The 14,952-nt window shown below is 47.6% G+C and overlaps 1 protein-coding gene and 1 pseudogene across 1 annotated transcript in view; one reads left to right on the top strand and one right to left on the bottom strand.

Moving 5' to 3' along the window:
* Window positions 1-1,879, bottom strand: part of LOC147352977 (EEF1A lysine methyltransferase 2 pseudogene) — a 42,942-nt pseudogene extending 41,063 nt beyond the window's left edge.
* Window positions 1-14,952, top strand: part of CDYL2 (chromodomain Y like 2) — a 163,916-nt gene that overhangs the window by 77,313 nt on the left and 71,651 nt on the right. The gene's annotated exons all lie outside the window — the stretch shown is intronic.

Here is a 14,952-nt window from a genome sequence, read left to right as displayed (position 1 = left end):
AGTGTGTGTGTGTTTGAAATAGGCAGAGAGAGGGTGTTATGGGGCTGTATGGGCCATACTAATAAATCTGGATCTTCATCCAGTATGAAGTGGGATATCACCAAGGTGTTTTTTTTTTTTTTTTAATTCGCCATGGTTTTAAAACAGATTTGTTCTTTGAGAGAAATAACCCTAATAATAATAGAAAATAACAGTCAAGAAAAGAGTCTTATGACAGGAGCACATAAATAATTTCTTTAAGTTTCCTCCTCCTTTTATTCTTTTTCGTTTTGTTAAGAGTTGGAAAAAGGGCCAGAGGAAAAGTATTTCTGGCTTTTTGGGTCATTTTATCTCTGTCCACTACTCAGGTCCGCTCTCAAGACTGGCAAGTAGCTGCAGGAAGACAATATGTAAAAAATGGGTGTGGTGGTGTTATCAATAAAACTTTATTTATAAGAACAAATAGTGGGCCAGATTGGCAGGCTGTGGCTTGCTGACCCCTGTCCCAAGGAAGGGATGGGAATGACTTGTGGGATTTGTGAGGAAGGAGGATTTGTTGAGATAAAGTCAGTGTGGGGGATGATACTTGTCCCACATGGTCCTCCAGGGGGATCAGAGCAGCTGGAGCGTGGTGGCCCTTCTGAGGAAGTTCTGCTGGGACCACATTGCATTCTTACACTCAGGGTTTGCATGTAGGAAGTCTGGGTTGCAGAAGCAGTTGAAGTTAAGGTCTCATCTCCCAGACTCAGAGTCAGCCACACACAGAATGCAAACTGTAAACTGGATGTTCGGCTTAGTTTCTTGGGGCTGTGAGGCCAAAGCTGGACTTGACACCAGGCCAGGGATTAATTAATACAACCCTTCTGGGCAGAGTTCCCTGCTGTCCGGCCATGCGCAGGGAATGCAGCCTTTGTGTAGAGAGAAACAGCTCTTAAGAGGAGATGGCCTGAGATGGCTCTCCAGGCCACTTTTCCGCTCTCTAGGAATTCCTGGACCCATGCCACACACCTAAATGCGCTGAGGCAGACAGTAAGTCTAAGCAGGTACCTGAAACAGGTACCATGACGCACAGGGCCAGAGGATGGATATACAGTGCTCCTGCTGACCCTGGCAGGTCAGAGGTCCTTGCCCTGTGGCAGGATGGGGTCACGGCACCCTTGATTTTAATCCTGGTTGCAGAAACGATAGCATGGAAAATTGTGTGTGTTTTAGACTCAGTGAAATATAGTGGGTTATATGTGCTTAGTTGCTCAGTCATATCTGACTCTCTGCGACCTCATGGACCATAGCCTGCTAGCCTCCTCTGTCCGTGAGATTCTCTAGGCAAGAATACTGGAGTGGGTTGCCACGCCCTCCTCCAAGTGGGTTGTATGTTAGATGATAAACCTGCCTAGCAGAAGGGGGCCACAGATGCACAGGCTGAGTGTGAGCCTCTTGGACAAGGAAGAGCTCACAGCTGTAGGAACAGTGTGGCCAGTCCTCACCACCACCTACCCTGGCAGCCCCGACAGAAGGACTCTCCTGCAGGGCAGCGTTTCTCCACTCAGACTTGCTCAGGGTCTTGGGAAGGAGCTCAGATAGTTTTGGGTTCAAATCCAGGCTCCAGCAAGTGTTAGCTCTATGACTTTGGGCAGATGCCTTGATTTTCCTGAGCCTCAGTTTGCTCACCTGTCAAATGGGAACAGCAGGGAGTTGATGCGTTATCATAGGTGCAGTGTTTCTCAGGGGCCTGGCAGGCACGAGAGACAGCTGGAGAACAGCAGCGATGGGTCGTCTGGGTGCTGTTGTCCTGGGGGCTTCTTCTCGTGTTCATGTACTGTCCCTCCTTGTCTTGGCCATGCGTGGGAGACACTGCGTGGGGTTTAGAGGAAGCCCCAGACTGCTTGGGAGGAGGTGACATTTCCCGGGGGTCTCAGCGGAAGTGTGCTCACCATGTTTAGTGTCTCTTCAGGCTGAAGCATCATCTCTGTAGCCACTTCCCCGTAATGATGTGATGTGGGTTCTCTCTGGCTATTTTAGTCCATTTTCTTATTTAAGATAAGTTACCCCACCGGTGACTCTAAAGAAAGCCTTTAAGCAACCACACACACTCAATTTCTGAAGTGGTTGGGCCCTTGGGGTTTAATTTTAAACCAGAAACCATATCACAAGTTGGATTCCCAGGCCAGCCCACCGAAGTCTGCCTCCAGCTAAAGCTGCAGGGTTACTCTACTCATCAGAGCAGCGAGTCGGCCTCCCACATTTGTATAATACATTGGTCCCGGAGGAGAATGCGTCCTGAGTCTCAGGTAGAAATACCAGAAGTGTGTTCCCCACAGCAACAACTGTTTCAGAAGCCAGGTTGAAGGTTTGGGTAGAGAGTAGGGCCCCACCAAGCAAAGTCCCTCAGAGTCTCAAGACTGCCAGCAGGGCATCATGCTCCTTGCTTTGTCAGAAGAGTGCACACTCATTGCCAGGGTGCTTCCTGTTGTTGGGATCAGATGAAAATGACAAGGTTCATCGGGGGTGTTGTGCACGGGTAAATTTGCACTGCCTGGTCATTGGGCACTCAGTGGGGGTCTTTCATGAACATGGTGGGAATTGGCATCGCCTCTGCACGGGCAAGCCTCGTTCCTTGTTTCTGTCTCCTTGCTTCTTTTGGTCTCTGGCATTAAGAGTTCAGGTGACTGTGGTGTACAGGGTCCAACATGGAATCCGGTATGTCCACAGGGGAGGGTAAGTGGCAGGTCGAGGTGGAGGTGGGGGGAGATATTCCAGGGCGAATATCTCCTCAGTTGGTGGGAATATTGCATAGCTTCAGAGCCCTTGGGGAAAACCTGAATTCCCCTTTCTTTACACCCTCATTCGTGACCTGCCTGTTTCTGCCTGTGTGTTGTTTTGCTCTGTAATAGCTTTAAAATGTCAGGGTGTGGGAAGCAGGGACATTGTTGGGAGATGACCCAGCACAGGGAATATCTGTGATGCTCTTGAAACGCCTCGTGAATCCATGGGGCTTCACCACAGTGATGCCAGGGGAGGCGGGCTGGGGCCAGAAAGAGGTGGCCAGGGCAGACTCGGAGACTCCTCGGGTTCCCCCGGCCCGAGTCACTGTCTCTGCGCAGATAGACGCAAGCTGAGAGCAAGGTGCTTCCTGTCCCCGTGACTGCACAGCGTGAAGCTGGCCGGTGACGGCCTCCTGGCTTCCTGTCACTGTGTCTGGGCTCCTAGGAGAGACAGCAGCACGCAGGGGCTCAGAACTGGGGTCCCCAGGTGACCTTGTTTTCCTCCATGTGGTCTCCAGTGCAGATACTTGTTTGTCTCAATTTTGGGTTGTTGGCTGGTCCCCATCTTGGAAAAGCAGGAACTGCCTGCAGAGCTGAAAACAATGCGGAGATTCTTGAAATTTAGCGCATGCCAGTGACTAGTGGTCTTGTTCAAATGAAGTCTCGTAGACTGTATTCCGAGACGGTGATGCCGAAGGTGTCAATGATGGTCCTGGTGATCCTGGCTTGTGTTAAATCCCTACTGTATGCTGAGTACATTTAATACAGCAACCCGCGAGCCAGGCTTATTTCCCAGTTACTAATGGGGAACCTGAGGCTCTTAAGAAGTTAGATGGCTTACTCAAGGCCACACAGGCTCCTGCTTCTAACCTCCTTCTGGGGTATGGCCCAGGAATCTGCATTTTTTTAAACCAAAGACCCCAGAGGGTCCCCAGACTCTAGTTTGAGAAACACTGCCTAGACTTCAAGTTCACAGGAGGCAAGAGCTGTGTCTGTCTTGTTCAGGGCTCCATTTTTAGGGCCTGGCCTGGGCCAGAGACACGTCACGTGCTCCATCAGTACTTATCAGAAGGATGGATGAGTGTTGTTCTCATCCAAGCAGTCCCTTGGGAGCCCCAGGGACTCCTGCCCAGTTCCCAGGGAGCATTGCGGCATCAAGGCCAGGGCTCATGCCCTAGCTCTGACAACTCTGGTCTTGTTGCCAAGAGCACTGTGCCTGGACTGCTGCCTTCTTCTCTGGCCCTAAGTCCTTCATCCTTCCCTGTTTGTCCAGGTCCAGGCCTTCCCTGCCTCTGGTCAGTTCCTGGCTTCTGTCTCCCACCAAGGCCTGGCTGCTGGGACCCTCTAACCTGAGCAGGCTTTCCTGAGGCTCCTGCCAGTGCCCTGTTCTGGATTTTCCATCCTGTGACCCCCACCCCCCCCACCACACCTGCCACTGGAGCCTGGGGTGTCAGGTCACGTTGGCCAGACTGGATGTCCAGCTCCTTTGGCTGTGTCCTTTCCCCATAGTGACCAGTCCTATTCCCGAGTCTGGCCACCATCCTGGCCGGCTTGCCTGGGAGCAGTAAGTCAGTGCTGGTCAAGATGGTCAGGTGATATTAGGCCCTGGAGAGGATAGGCTCAAGTTCAACTCTCGACCCTTAAGTAAGCACTGTAGCTCTGAAAGCCTCAGTTCCCACATCTGTAAATCAGGTACGATGGTCTCTCCCAGGGGGTGATGTGAGGATTAAACGGAATCATGCGTATGAGGTGCTCAGTGTCGTGGTAGCCACAGGTTATCACTGTTGTATCTATTATGTGAGTTTACCATCTATCTTTAAACAGGTTGTGAGTTTTCCTTGTAGATCATATTAACAATGAGTGCTATATATTCCATTTTATTTAAAATTAGGTCCCTTAATTTTATGCAATGACAAAGCAAAGCCCACTACTTACTCTCCACGTGGCCAGTAAAGCAGTGAGATTGACTTGGGGTGCATTCTTGTGTCAGCTTTGTGACCAGCTCATCTCACCCCTCTGAGCCTCAGTTGCTGCATCTGTGAAGTGGAGATAATCGCCTGTTGTGGGTTCGTCTGAGTGGTTTAGCGGCAGAGGTGGGGAAAGCACCCAGCAGGCGCCAAACAGTAGACGCTTTTGTTTGTGCAGAGCCAGGTACCTTGTGCATCTCTGTGGGTCCTAGCCTGCACCACTGGCCTTTCCAGTGAGAAGCTTATTAGGAGTAGATCTGCTCAGCACAGGCCTCCTTTGTCTCCACAGATCACATGGAAACACTGTTCCAAGAGCCATGCCATATTTTGCATGCCAGGGAATTTCAGGTGTATGAGAGAGAGTCACCCTGCCCTGTACTGCGCACCCCTCCCCCCCACCGCCAAATATACATGCACGTCCTCTTCTTTGCACACTTGCAATCAATCATTTAGTTTAAATGCTTATCTGCAGTCTGTCTTCTGTGTGTCCTGGCTAACCCTCAAGATCAGGGCCTTGTCTGCCCTCTTCACCGTTCCCTGTCCCCAGCGGGTCTCTTGAATACTTGTCGCTTCCCTGACCAAGGTGGATGCTCTGATTGTTAGAATAGCTACTCCCCTTGCGCAGCTGCTTAGTTTGGGTGTTGAGGGTGGCTGTAGTCTTCCCAAGTCATGGGTCCCTGGTGATTGTGCAGAGGTTGTGACTTGGGGTCCCGCAAGGATTCCTGTGTTCTCAGGCCAGTGCCAAGATGCAGGGGCGTGGTGTGTGTGAGTCCCTCCTTCCTCAGGGCCTGGGTCAGACACAGCACCTCCTCTTCTCTGCTGCCTGCTCTCTGCAACCACTGTGCCTGTGGTGTGAACCAAGGTCCCGGTTGGGTCTGTGTGTTGTGCTTCGGTTACGCTCACTCTGGCCTCACTTCCGTTGGTCCTCTAGGTGAGTCAGATGTAACCACTCATTTGCGTGAGCTTAACCACCCACTCTGCGTCTGCTGATGTTTCTGTCTCAGGGTTTTGTCTCAAGTGCCTTTAGGCCTGCTCTGAGCTTCTGGCTACCTCCTACCTGGTGGGATTGATTGATACGCCGTATCCATGCTGCTCTGTGGAATCTGTCTGTCCACTGAAGGAACATTACAAATGTTCACGTTTCATCTTATCTGTGAAGTCGGAGCTTAGATCCAATGCAGTGGTAACCTACTTTTGGCTAATTTACCTTTCCCTGGGCAACCCTGGGTGAGCCTCAGAGTTAGTTGATTGAATGTAGAAAGCGAGATGGTATTTTTTCTTGGGGTTCCCAGGTTGGCGTGTGTGTGATGTATGCTGGGATTTATGAAGCAGAACAGTGGGGTGAACAGAGAGAGCTGGGGTCAGAGATAGGGTAACAGACTCTATTGAAGCAGCCAGAATCATGGCAGGTCCAAGGAAGTCTGATCTAGTGCATGAGCCACAGAAGAGATGTGTACATGGTGGGTGACAAGCCAGATGGGCAGCAGTCTCTTGACTTATTTACTTTATTGATGATATGCAGTAAGACCCCTAAAAGTATCTAAGACTACAGGAGGAAAGGGCCCTCCTGCAGTTTAGGGGCTCACAGGATTGAGGTTCAGTGTCAAGGCTTGAGCTAAGTGGTCTGGGTTTGGGGTTAATATTTCAGGTCTGGTCTTCCAATTAACATGGCTGTAAAACAAACCACCCCATAAATTCATGACGTAAAGCATTTAAAAAATGCTCATGGATTCTGCAGTCAGAAATTCAAGCAGGGAAACTAGGAATGGCTTGTCTCCTCTCCCCAGTGTCTGGGGCCTCCACTGGGAAGACCTGAGGGTTTGGGTGACTTGATGGCCAGGGACTGGAATCATCTGAAGCATCTTTGCTTGCATGTCTGGTTGGCTGGGACCTGAGCTGTGTTGTCACCTGTAACACCCACGTGTGGTCTCTCCATATGGCCTCTCTTGGGCTTCCTCACAGCATGGCTGCTGGGTTCCAGGAATGCGTGTCCCAGGAGAGCACGGTGGAGGTGAATGGCGCTTTCATGGTCTAGGCGTAGAAGGGTCACTTCCATAAATTTTATTGATAGAGGCAGGGTGGTGGAGCAAATGTCAAGGTCTTGGTCATCCTCCACTGACTGACTGAAGCTAATCAGAGGTTTAGAGGGATCTTTTGAGCTCTGGGTTAAACCTCAATATGGTTCAAATGGCACATCTTAAATAGTGACCCATGGCAACTGAATGGCCATTTGATTTAATTAAAAAATGCTGCCCATCTCCTGGATGTTTCCAGATGACAATCTGATTGAGTCACCTGAACAATTTCAGAATTTCCCCCCAGTGTGGTATACTCACAGCCCCCCCGGCTTCTCTTAAAACCCTAGCCTGTCCCTGGTGGCTCAGCAGTCAAAGAATCTACCTGCCATGCAGGAGGCGCAGGAGACTCAGGTTCAGTCCTTGAGTCAGGAAGATCCTCTGGAGGAGGGCATAGCAACCCACTCCAGTATTCTTGCTTGAAAAAGCCCATGGATAGAGCAGTCTGGCAGGCCACAGTTGATGGTGTTGCAAAGAGGCGAACACAACTGAAGCGACTTGAGTTCGGCCCGGCAGCTCTCCATCCACCCATGGTTCCATCCACATTTCTGCCCACCCTTGCACCATCTCCCATCCTCCTAGCACTTATTAAGCATCTACTGTGTGCAGTGAATTGCATAGGGCATTACGAGCCACAGGAGGAGAAGAAGAGAAGACAGAGTCTAGTAGATCACCGGCTGCACCTTCAAGGAACACGCTGCCTGGAAGAGGTAGTCTTTCAGTAGTGAGTAGGGCTGCTGGGGGCTGTGGAGAGGTTCTAGCCTGTAGCTGAGCCCTTTATTAATGCTGGCACACCCACCAGACCTCAGGGCCCTCGGCTTCCAGTATCCAGTGGCCTCCCGGGCTCATCCCTCATTTGGGTGTTGGCAGAAAGTCCACATTTTCTACCAAGGAGGCCAGTGCCCCTGGGCTGGATGTCACTGAGCTTGTGGCACCCAGAGGATAGCAAACTGACAGAGCCAGCTGTGCATCCCACATAAATCAGATGAAGGGCAACAGATGTGTCTGGTAGCAACTGCATTTTCTTTTCACTGCCCGTTTCCCTTTGCTCCCAGAGCTGGGCACCGCAGCTCAGGGCTGCCTTACCATACACACCTTTCAAGGAGGGTATTATGCATTATGATTTTTCACTCCAAGCATCTGCTCAGGCTTCAAGAGTCCTCCTCCCCCACTCTTCCTGGCCACCCACCTTCTCCCATGCGGTGGGGAGGAGGCACGGCTGCCCCTGGGCCACTGCTGCTCGGGGTGGGATTGTTTTTCCCGTGTTCACGTCCACGAGTATTCAGTTTCTTGCTGCCGTGGTGAGGCATTGGGACACATGAGGGGCTAGCTGATATGTAGAGGAGCCAGCAACCTGCATCGCAGTGATGCTGATGAATGAGTCAGAGAGAATTTCAAGGGCAGACAGAGGACACCAGGCAGCGATCGCTCACACTGGTGGTTTTGTGCACAGTCGCCAGGTGGCCAAGTGGTTATTTTGGAAGAACTTTGGGGGCATTATTTTAAAACAGACACAACATAATTGCATGCAGTTGAATCACAGTGGTTTGGATATTTTCTTTCTTTTTTTTTAAAGTGTGAAGAATAATTCTTTGCACTCAGTCTCCCCTTAACCTTCCAGCCTCATCATCCCCCACACGCTTGGCTTGGGCGATCGAGTGAGTGAAGATGGTTGATCCAATCTGGCGTTGGTTGGATGAATGATAATTCAAGATCCTGTTGTGGTGTCCATCTCTCGGTACCATATTGAATATGGTCAGGGCATTTTGTTCTTTCTGGGGACATCAGGCATGGGGTCAAGTTGAAGAGTAGAAGCAGTCTGAATGTCTCTTGAAATATCAGGTTTCAGGTTTAATGACTATTGGCTTGGTTCCTCTTAGGGCCAGCGTGCCGATGTGTGCTCCGTCGCTCAGTCATGTCCAGCTCTTTGTGACCCCATGGACTGTAGCCAGCAACGTTCCTCTGTCCATGGGATTCTCCAGGCAAGAACACTGGAGTGGGTTGCCATTTCTTTCTCCATCTGCCATTTCCTTCTTCCTGACCAAAGGGATCAAACATGAATCTCCTGCATTGGCAGGTGGATTCTTTACAACCAGTCCACCTGGGAAGCCCTCTCAGAGCCAGGGGGTGTTGCTTTATAAAACATTCAATCCTCAGAACAAACATTTGAGAGAGAAACTGTTATCTCTACATTTCTGAAGAGGAAAGGGAGGCTCAGAGAAGTCAAGCAGATGGGTCATGCAGCAAGCAGATGGGATTAAACCCCACAGTTCTTAGGACCCAAAGCGTGAGTGCTGTCTTCTACTCTGCATCCCAGGTGGTCAGAAGAGGAGAGAGCTTTTTGGTATGGGAAAGCCAACTCATGAAATGTTAATAAAAACAGAACTTTCTGTTAAACACACAAAGTATTCCCATCTCTGCTCCTCCCAGGTATGCACACAGGCATGTTGACCCACCTCCCTCCACGTCGTCAGCGTCTGGTTCCCAGCATGAGAATTTTTACTGATTCAAAGATTCTGACATGAATGGTTCCAGATACAGACTTTATAGTTTGCGGAACCCATTGAGTGGTTCCTTCTGTGCTAAACGTGAGAAACCCTCACTTCCCGTTGTGCCATCTGCTGTGTCCAGAAAATTGTCTTCTTGGTAAGGACCCTGCTTGATCAAACCCTCCCACCTCTTCTTCTCCCATTAGCACAGTCGGCCTGAGAGCCTTGTACGACTGGCCAGCCTTTCAGCAAAACCTTTCCTTTCTCTTGGTATGTTTTGCCCTGTGTGTTTGCGTGTTGCGAAGGGACCATTGTTTCCGTATTTACAGCAAGCAGCGGGCTGCAAATTAGTTTTAGTGACAGACTGAAGATAACCAGCTGTAGTTCAGGATTCAGACTGGTGCTCGTACAAAAATATGTATTCACAAAACTAAAATTTCAAATTACTTCCTTCACATCTTGAAATAAATAGGGTGCTGGGTATGTGATATGCAGTGAAGAACTAGTTCTGATTTTTTAGCAAAACTGAAAAATTAGCCTATTGAAAACCCTTCTTGGTGACTTCGCTTTTTAAAAATGTAAAACACAGCTCTGTGTGCCTGTGTGTGTATACTTGTGTAAAAATATATTATTGTTTTCCCAGCCTTTGTTTTGATCCTGTTAATCAGTTTACATACATTTGTTTTCCTTTTTCATTTAACAGACAATATATTAAAGTAATTTACTAATAATTTTTGGTTACATATTGTCTGTAATTCTAATGTTCCAGGGCTTTGCATTCACACACGTGTGCACACACAGACATAGCACACACATACACACACGCTGCTTTCACAATGAACATCTTAAATGCATGCTTTGGTCTCCTTTTTCCTCTTAAATTATGTCTGTAATTCCAGTTGAACGTGCTTAATGTTTCCTCGAATGGGATTACTTGGTCAAAAGACATGGGCATAACGGTATATATTGCCAGATGACCACAAGAAGGGCTGGGCCAGTTTATTAATATAATGCTGTGTATCTCCTTTAAAAATTAAATCAACCATGGAAGAACATTTTTCCATGTACAGCAAGTTCTGTTAGAGAGTGACTTTGGTGTCCCTAAAAATCGCTGTGCTATCCAGAATCAAAAAACTCACAGGGTTTATAGAAGTGGGCACAAAACTCAAAAACTTTGTCAGTGACACAGTCAAAAAAAAGAAGGCAGCAGAGTTCTGCACATGTTAAATGGTTAAGAAACACACGGGTGCATGCGTGCTCAGTCACTTAGTCATGTCCGACTCTTTGCAGCCCCATGGACTGTAGCCCGCCAGGCTCCTCTGTCCATGGGATTCTCCAGGCAAGAATACTGGAGTGGGTTGCCATTTCCTCCTCCAGGGGATCTTCCCAACCCAGGGATCCAACCCGTGTACCCTGCGGCTCCTGCATTGGCAGGCAGATTCTTTACCACTGTGCCACCTGGAGAGCCCTAAGAAACTCGTACCTTAGACAGTACATGTGATTGGAAATTGGCCTGCAGAAGTGGGTTTGAGAGGGTCTGCAGCTGAAGAGGGGTTGTGAATTTGGAAGGAGGTCATCTGAATGGAGGGAGCTTGAGGATCGCTGTGTCTCATAACACACATGGTGAGCTGAGGCTGCTGGTAGATGCATGAGGGGTGTGTGTGTGTGTGTGCACACGCATACGTGTGTATACATATTTTATGTGGGATTCTGCATTCATCTAGTGTGTTTCTAATGGGTAAAGCTTGTGCACATGCGAACACAAAATTTGCATTCTGTTCAAATTGTACCTTCAAATCAATCACATTGGAACAAATTTGTGTTTTCAAAACAAGTTATAAGCAGAACTCACTGTGCTTTTTTCTGTTTGTATTTCCTCTTGTTGGGCTGGTGTCTTATGCGTCTGTTCAATTTGCAAACAGGCGCTGTGTTTCCTGAAGAGAGTTTTTATCTTTGTATTTAAAAATAGGAATGTAGATAGGTAATTGCCTCATTTTGCTTTATAATAAATAAGGATTGCATCAATTTTACTTTATAATACAGATTCCATCATTACTAGGTTCTTCTCTGCTCTGTCTTCATACTTTGGAGCCGGGAACAATTTGAACTACAAAATAAGTGTCTTGTATTTTCCATTTCTAAGTTTAGAAAAAAGGACCATGCCTCTTATTTTTTGTTCATTTTTAAGAGGAGGTCTGACTAACAGCTAATATTTATTGATTGCCTCCTGGGTACAGTGACGCCCTTTGCGTTCTCAAGGAACAGGTTGTTTTCTTCTTGATGTGGATCTTCTCTGAGCCTCATCCTCAAAGTGGGATGGTGTTGGTGTCCTCATAAGGGAGTAATGAGGCTGTACCAAGAAAAGAAGTGTGTCTTTTCCATTTCCTATTGGGTGAAGGAGCATTTCCCCTCATCCTTCCATCCCATGTTGGTTTTTCCAATGACCTAACATCCCCTACAACCTTCCTAAGGAACATGGGGGAGGGAAAGGCTCCATCTTTGCCCCACCAATGAGGAATTTGGTCTTCTGAGCCCTTCTGCAGAAGAGGAACCACTGGCCTTGCTTTCTGGATAATCGCAAGGTGACCTAGACACTCTCAGCACCCTGACACTGTATTGGAATAGAAAACACTTGTGGCAAAAGAGACATCAGTGGTCTCTCTCTGGAATTTCCCCAGTAAATGGCAATGAAACAACTGTGCCGTGCATGACAGCCCCCTTGACGTACCAGTCCTTGACCTGTGAGTCCCCTAACTGAACAGGGCTATCTCTCTGGAGGGCTAGGTGTGGCCATTCTGTTGCAAATGGGTTATTTTGTATAAACACCAAAGCTGATAAAAACAAGGAAAAGATTATGACTTCAGTGTAGGTTTAGGTATTAGATTGACACCACTGAAGTATCTGTAGTTTGGTGAAGCTAACCTGGGGAAACTGTGTTCTGGCTTCTATGAGACTACTTCTCTGATAGAGCGTTTAAAATCATAGAACCAGGGAGACTTCCCTGGCGGTCCAGTGGTTAAGAATCCACCTCCTGATGCAGGGGTTGTGGCTTTGATCCCTGGACAGGGAACTAAGGGGGCTTCCCTGGTGATTCAGATGGTAAAGAATCTACCTGCAATGTGGGAGACCTGGGTTCCATCTCTGGGTTGGGAAGGTCCCCTGAGAAGGGAATGGCTACCCACTGCAGTATTCTTGCCTGGAGAATTCCATGGACAGAGGAGCCTGGTGGGCTACAGTCCATGGGGTTGCAAAGAGTTGGACACGACTGAGCGTGTTTTCCTCCCTGCAGCCTCAGCCCTTGATTCCTCCTCTTCCTTTTTCCTGTCTACGCTGTAGACCTCAACCTCATTCTTCTCCATATTTTCTGTAACCCAAAGCTTTCTTGTCACCCGTGCGAATTACTTGTGGAATGGGGATGGTTTCCTGTGGGGCTGTCCCATGTTCCAGGTTGATAATTCAGTGATAGCTCATTGTTTTCTGGAAGCTAGGATCAGCAGGGAATTCTTTCCAGACATTTAGTGCACTTACCTGTGTGTCATTATGAGTTGATTGGTGATGCTGTTGACTAGTATCTGTCTCCCACTAGACTATAAGCTCAAGAGAAAGGGCCACATTTGACTTTACTCACTGCTGAACCTCTGGTGTCTACCACAGTGCCTGGCATGTGATAGTGAAGGGCACTCAGTCGTGTCCGACTCTTTGTGACCCCATGGACTATGGAGTCCATGGAATTCTACAGGCCAGAATACTGAAGTGGGTAGCCTTTGCCTTCTCCAAGGGGATCTTCCCAACCCAGGGATTGAAGCCAGGTCTCCTGCATTGCAGGCAGATTCTTTACAAGTTGAGCCACAAGGGAAACCCAGGAATACTGAAGTGGGTAGCCTATTCCTTCTCCAGCGGATCTTCCCAACCCAGAAATCAAACTGGGTCGATTGCAGTGTATCCGCATTGCAGCGGATTCTTGAGCTATAAGGGAAGGCATGTGATAAGCACTCAATAAAGTGTTTGTTGAGTGAACAAGTTAGTATTATCTTTAGTATTGGCTGCCTGGAGTGTTTCACTGAAATAATAATAATGGTAATTATTATATGGTTATTCTGTAAATGATATGATAAAACAGGGTAACTAGAACAGTCCTTAGAGGACCCCACAAGAGGGCCCTTTGGCCTGAGCCAGGGCAGGGTGGCCAGGAGACCTGCCATTGGGCAACTTGATCGGGTGGTCATTGACCCCTGGGCACCAGATCTGGTCCAGTGGACATTAGGAGCAATCCAGGGAGCAAGACAATTTGGAACTGCAGCCCAGTCTTGAATCAGGGAAGCCCTGGTGCTCCATGTTTTCATGTTTCAAACATTTGTTGTTCACCTGCTCTGTGACAAGCCTTGGGGTTCCCAGTTGAAAAACACAGTCTTTACTTAGCGTCAAGGAGTTCACAATCTAGTCTGGGGAAATAAATGAATTTTTAAGACACAATTCTATGTACATATGGTTTCCTGTGCATGAAAGGAAATTCATAAATATAAAGGGTGTAAACTCAAATCCTACTCCCTGGACATAGCCTTAACAGCCTTTTTTCTTTTTGCCCAAGTGTGTGTATTCTATATGTTAAGGTTTTATCTTTCTATTAATATTTCCTTCTTGTCTTTTTGTCTAAGTTCCCATGTGTCCTATGCTACATGATTGAGCTATTTCTCTAATACAATTTTATATTATGGTACATCAGCTACAGACTTAGTGGCTGAAAATGACAGCTGATTGTTTCTCATGATTCAGTGGGTGGGTTGGGTGGTTCTCTGTTGGTATCTTAGGCTCATTCATGCAGCTGAGATGGAAGGTCCAAGGTGGCTTCACCCACCTTTCCGGCATGTGGTGCTGGCAGCTGGCTGGGCACCTCTGGTCTTTTCACTCTCTGTAGGCTGGACCTGGTGGTCTCAGGGCAGTGGACCAAGGAGGTGAAATTAGATGCTCCAGTGTCTCTTAAGGCTTATTAGAGTTTGGAGTTGAATGACATCGCTTCTATCACATTCTGATGGTTAAAGCAAGTCACAAGCCTATTCTGGATTCCAGGGCTGGAAAATACACTCCACCCTTTGATAAGAAGAGGGGTGAGATCCCATTGCAAAGTGGGGTGGGAACAGAAAGATGTTACTTATTAAGGGCCATAACTGGAACAATCTAGGATTCCCTGAAGCTATGAAAAATCTTTGTTTTCCATTTAATAGTTCATCACTTTCCCACATCATTAAAACCTATTTGTAGATGCAGTGTTTTTTTTTTTTTTTAGAGAGTCCAGGTTTCATTTTAACCTGTTTGTTAGAGGCTTAGATTTCAACCTGCTTCCATGTACACATACTTCACGCACACTTCCATGTGTGGTGCTTTGCCAACTTTTTGGAGTCCTTGAAGAGGCATGACTGGGTCAAAGATGTGGATGCTTTAAGGCTCTTAATACATACTGTAAAAATCTCTTCTGAAAGTTGTAACGCTTCACAACAGTACATCCAGGGGTCCATCCCCTTGTCAGCATTAAGCATTATTGATTTTCAGAAAAAAGCTTTAATTTGACGGATCAAAAACCAGAATCCCACTCTTGTTTTTGTTTACATGATTTGCTCATTCATTAAAGTGTTTTTACATACTTAATAGCCATTTGTATATACTATCTGTGAATAGTTCTTCA

This window comes from Bos grunniens, chromosome 18 (assembly GCF_055505025.1).
Source record: "Bos grunniens cultivar Pamir isolate PY7600 chromosome 18, Bosgru_T2T1.0, whole genome shotgun sequence".
In the NCBI taxonomy this organism is placed as follows: Eukaryota; Metazoa; Chordata; class Mammalia; order Artiodactyla; family Bovidae; genus Bos; species Bos grunniens.
The sequence above is the reverse complement of the archived record's forward strand: the minus strand, read 5'-3'. Positions and strand labels throughout refer to the sequence as shown.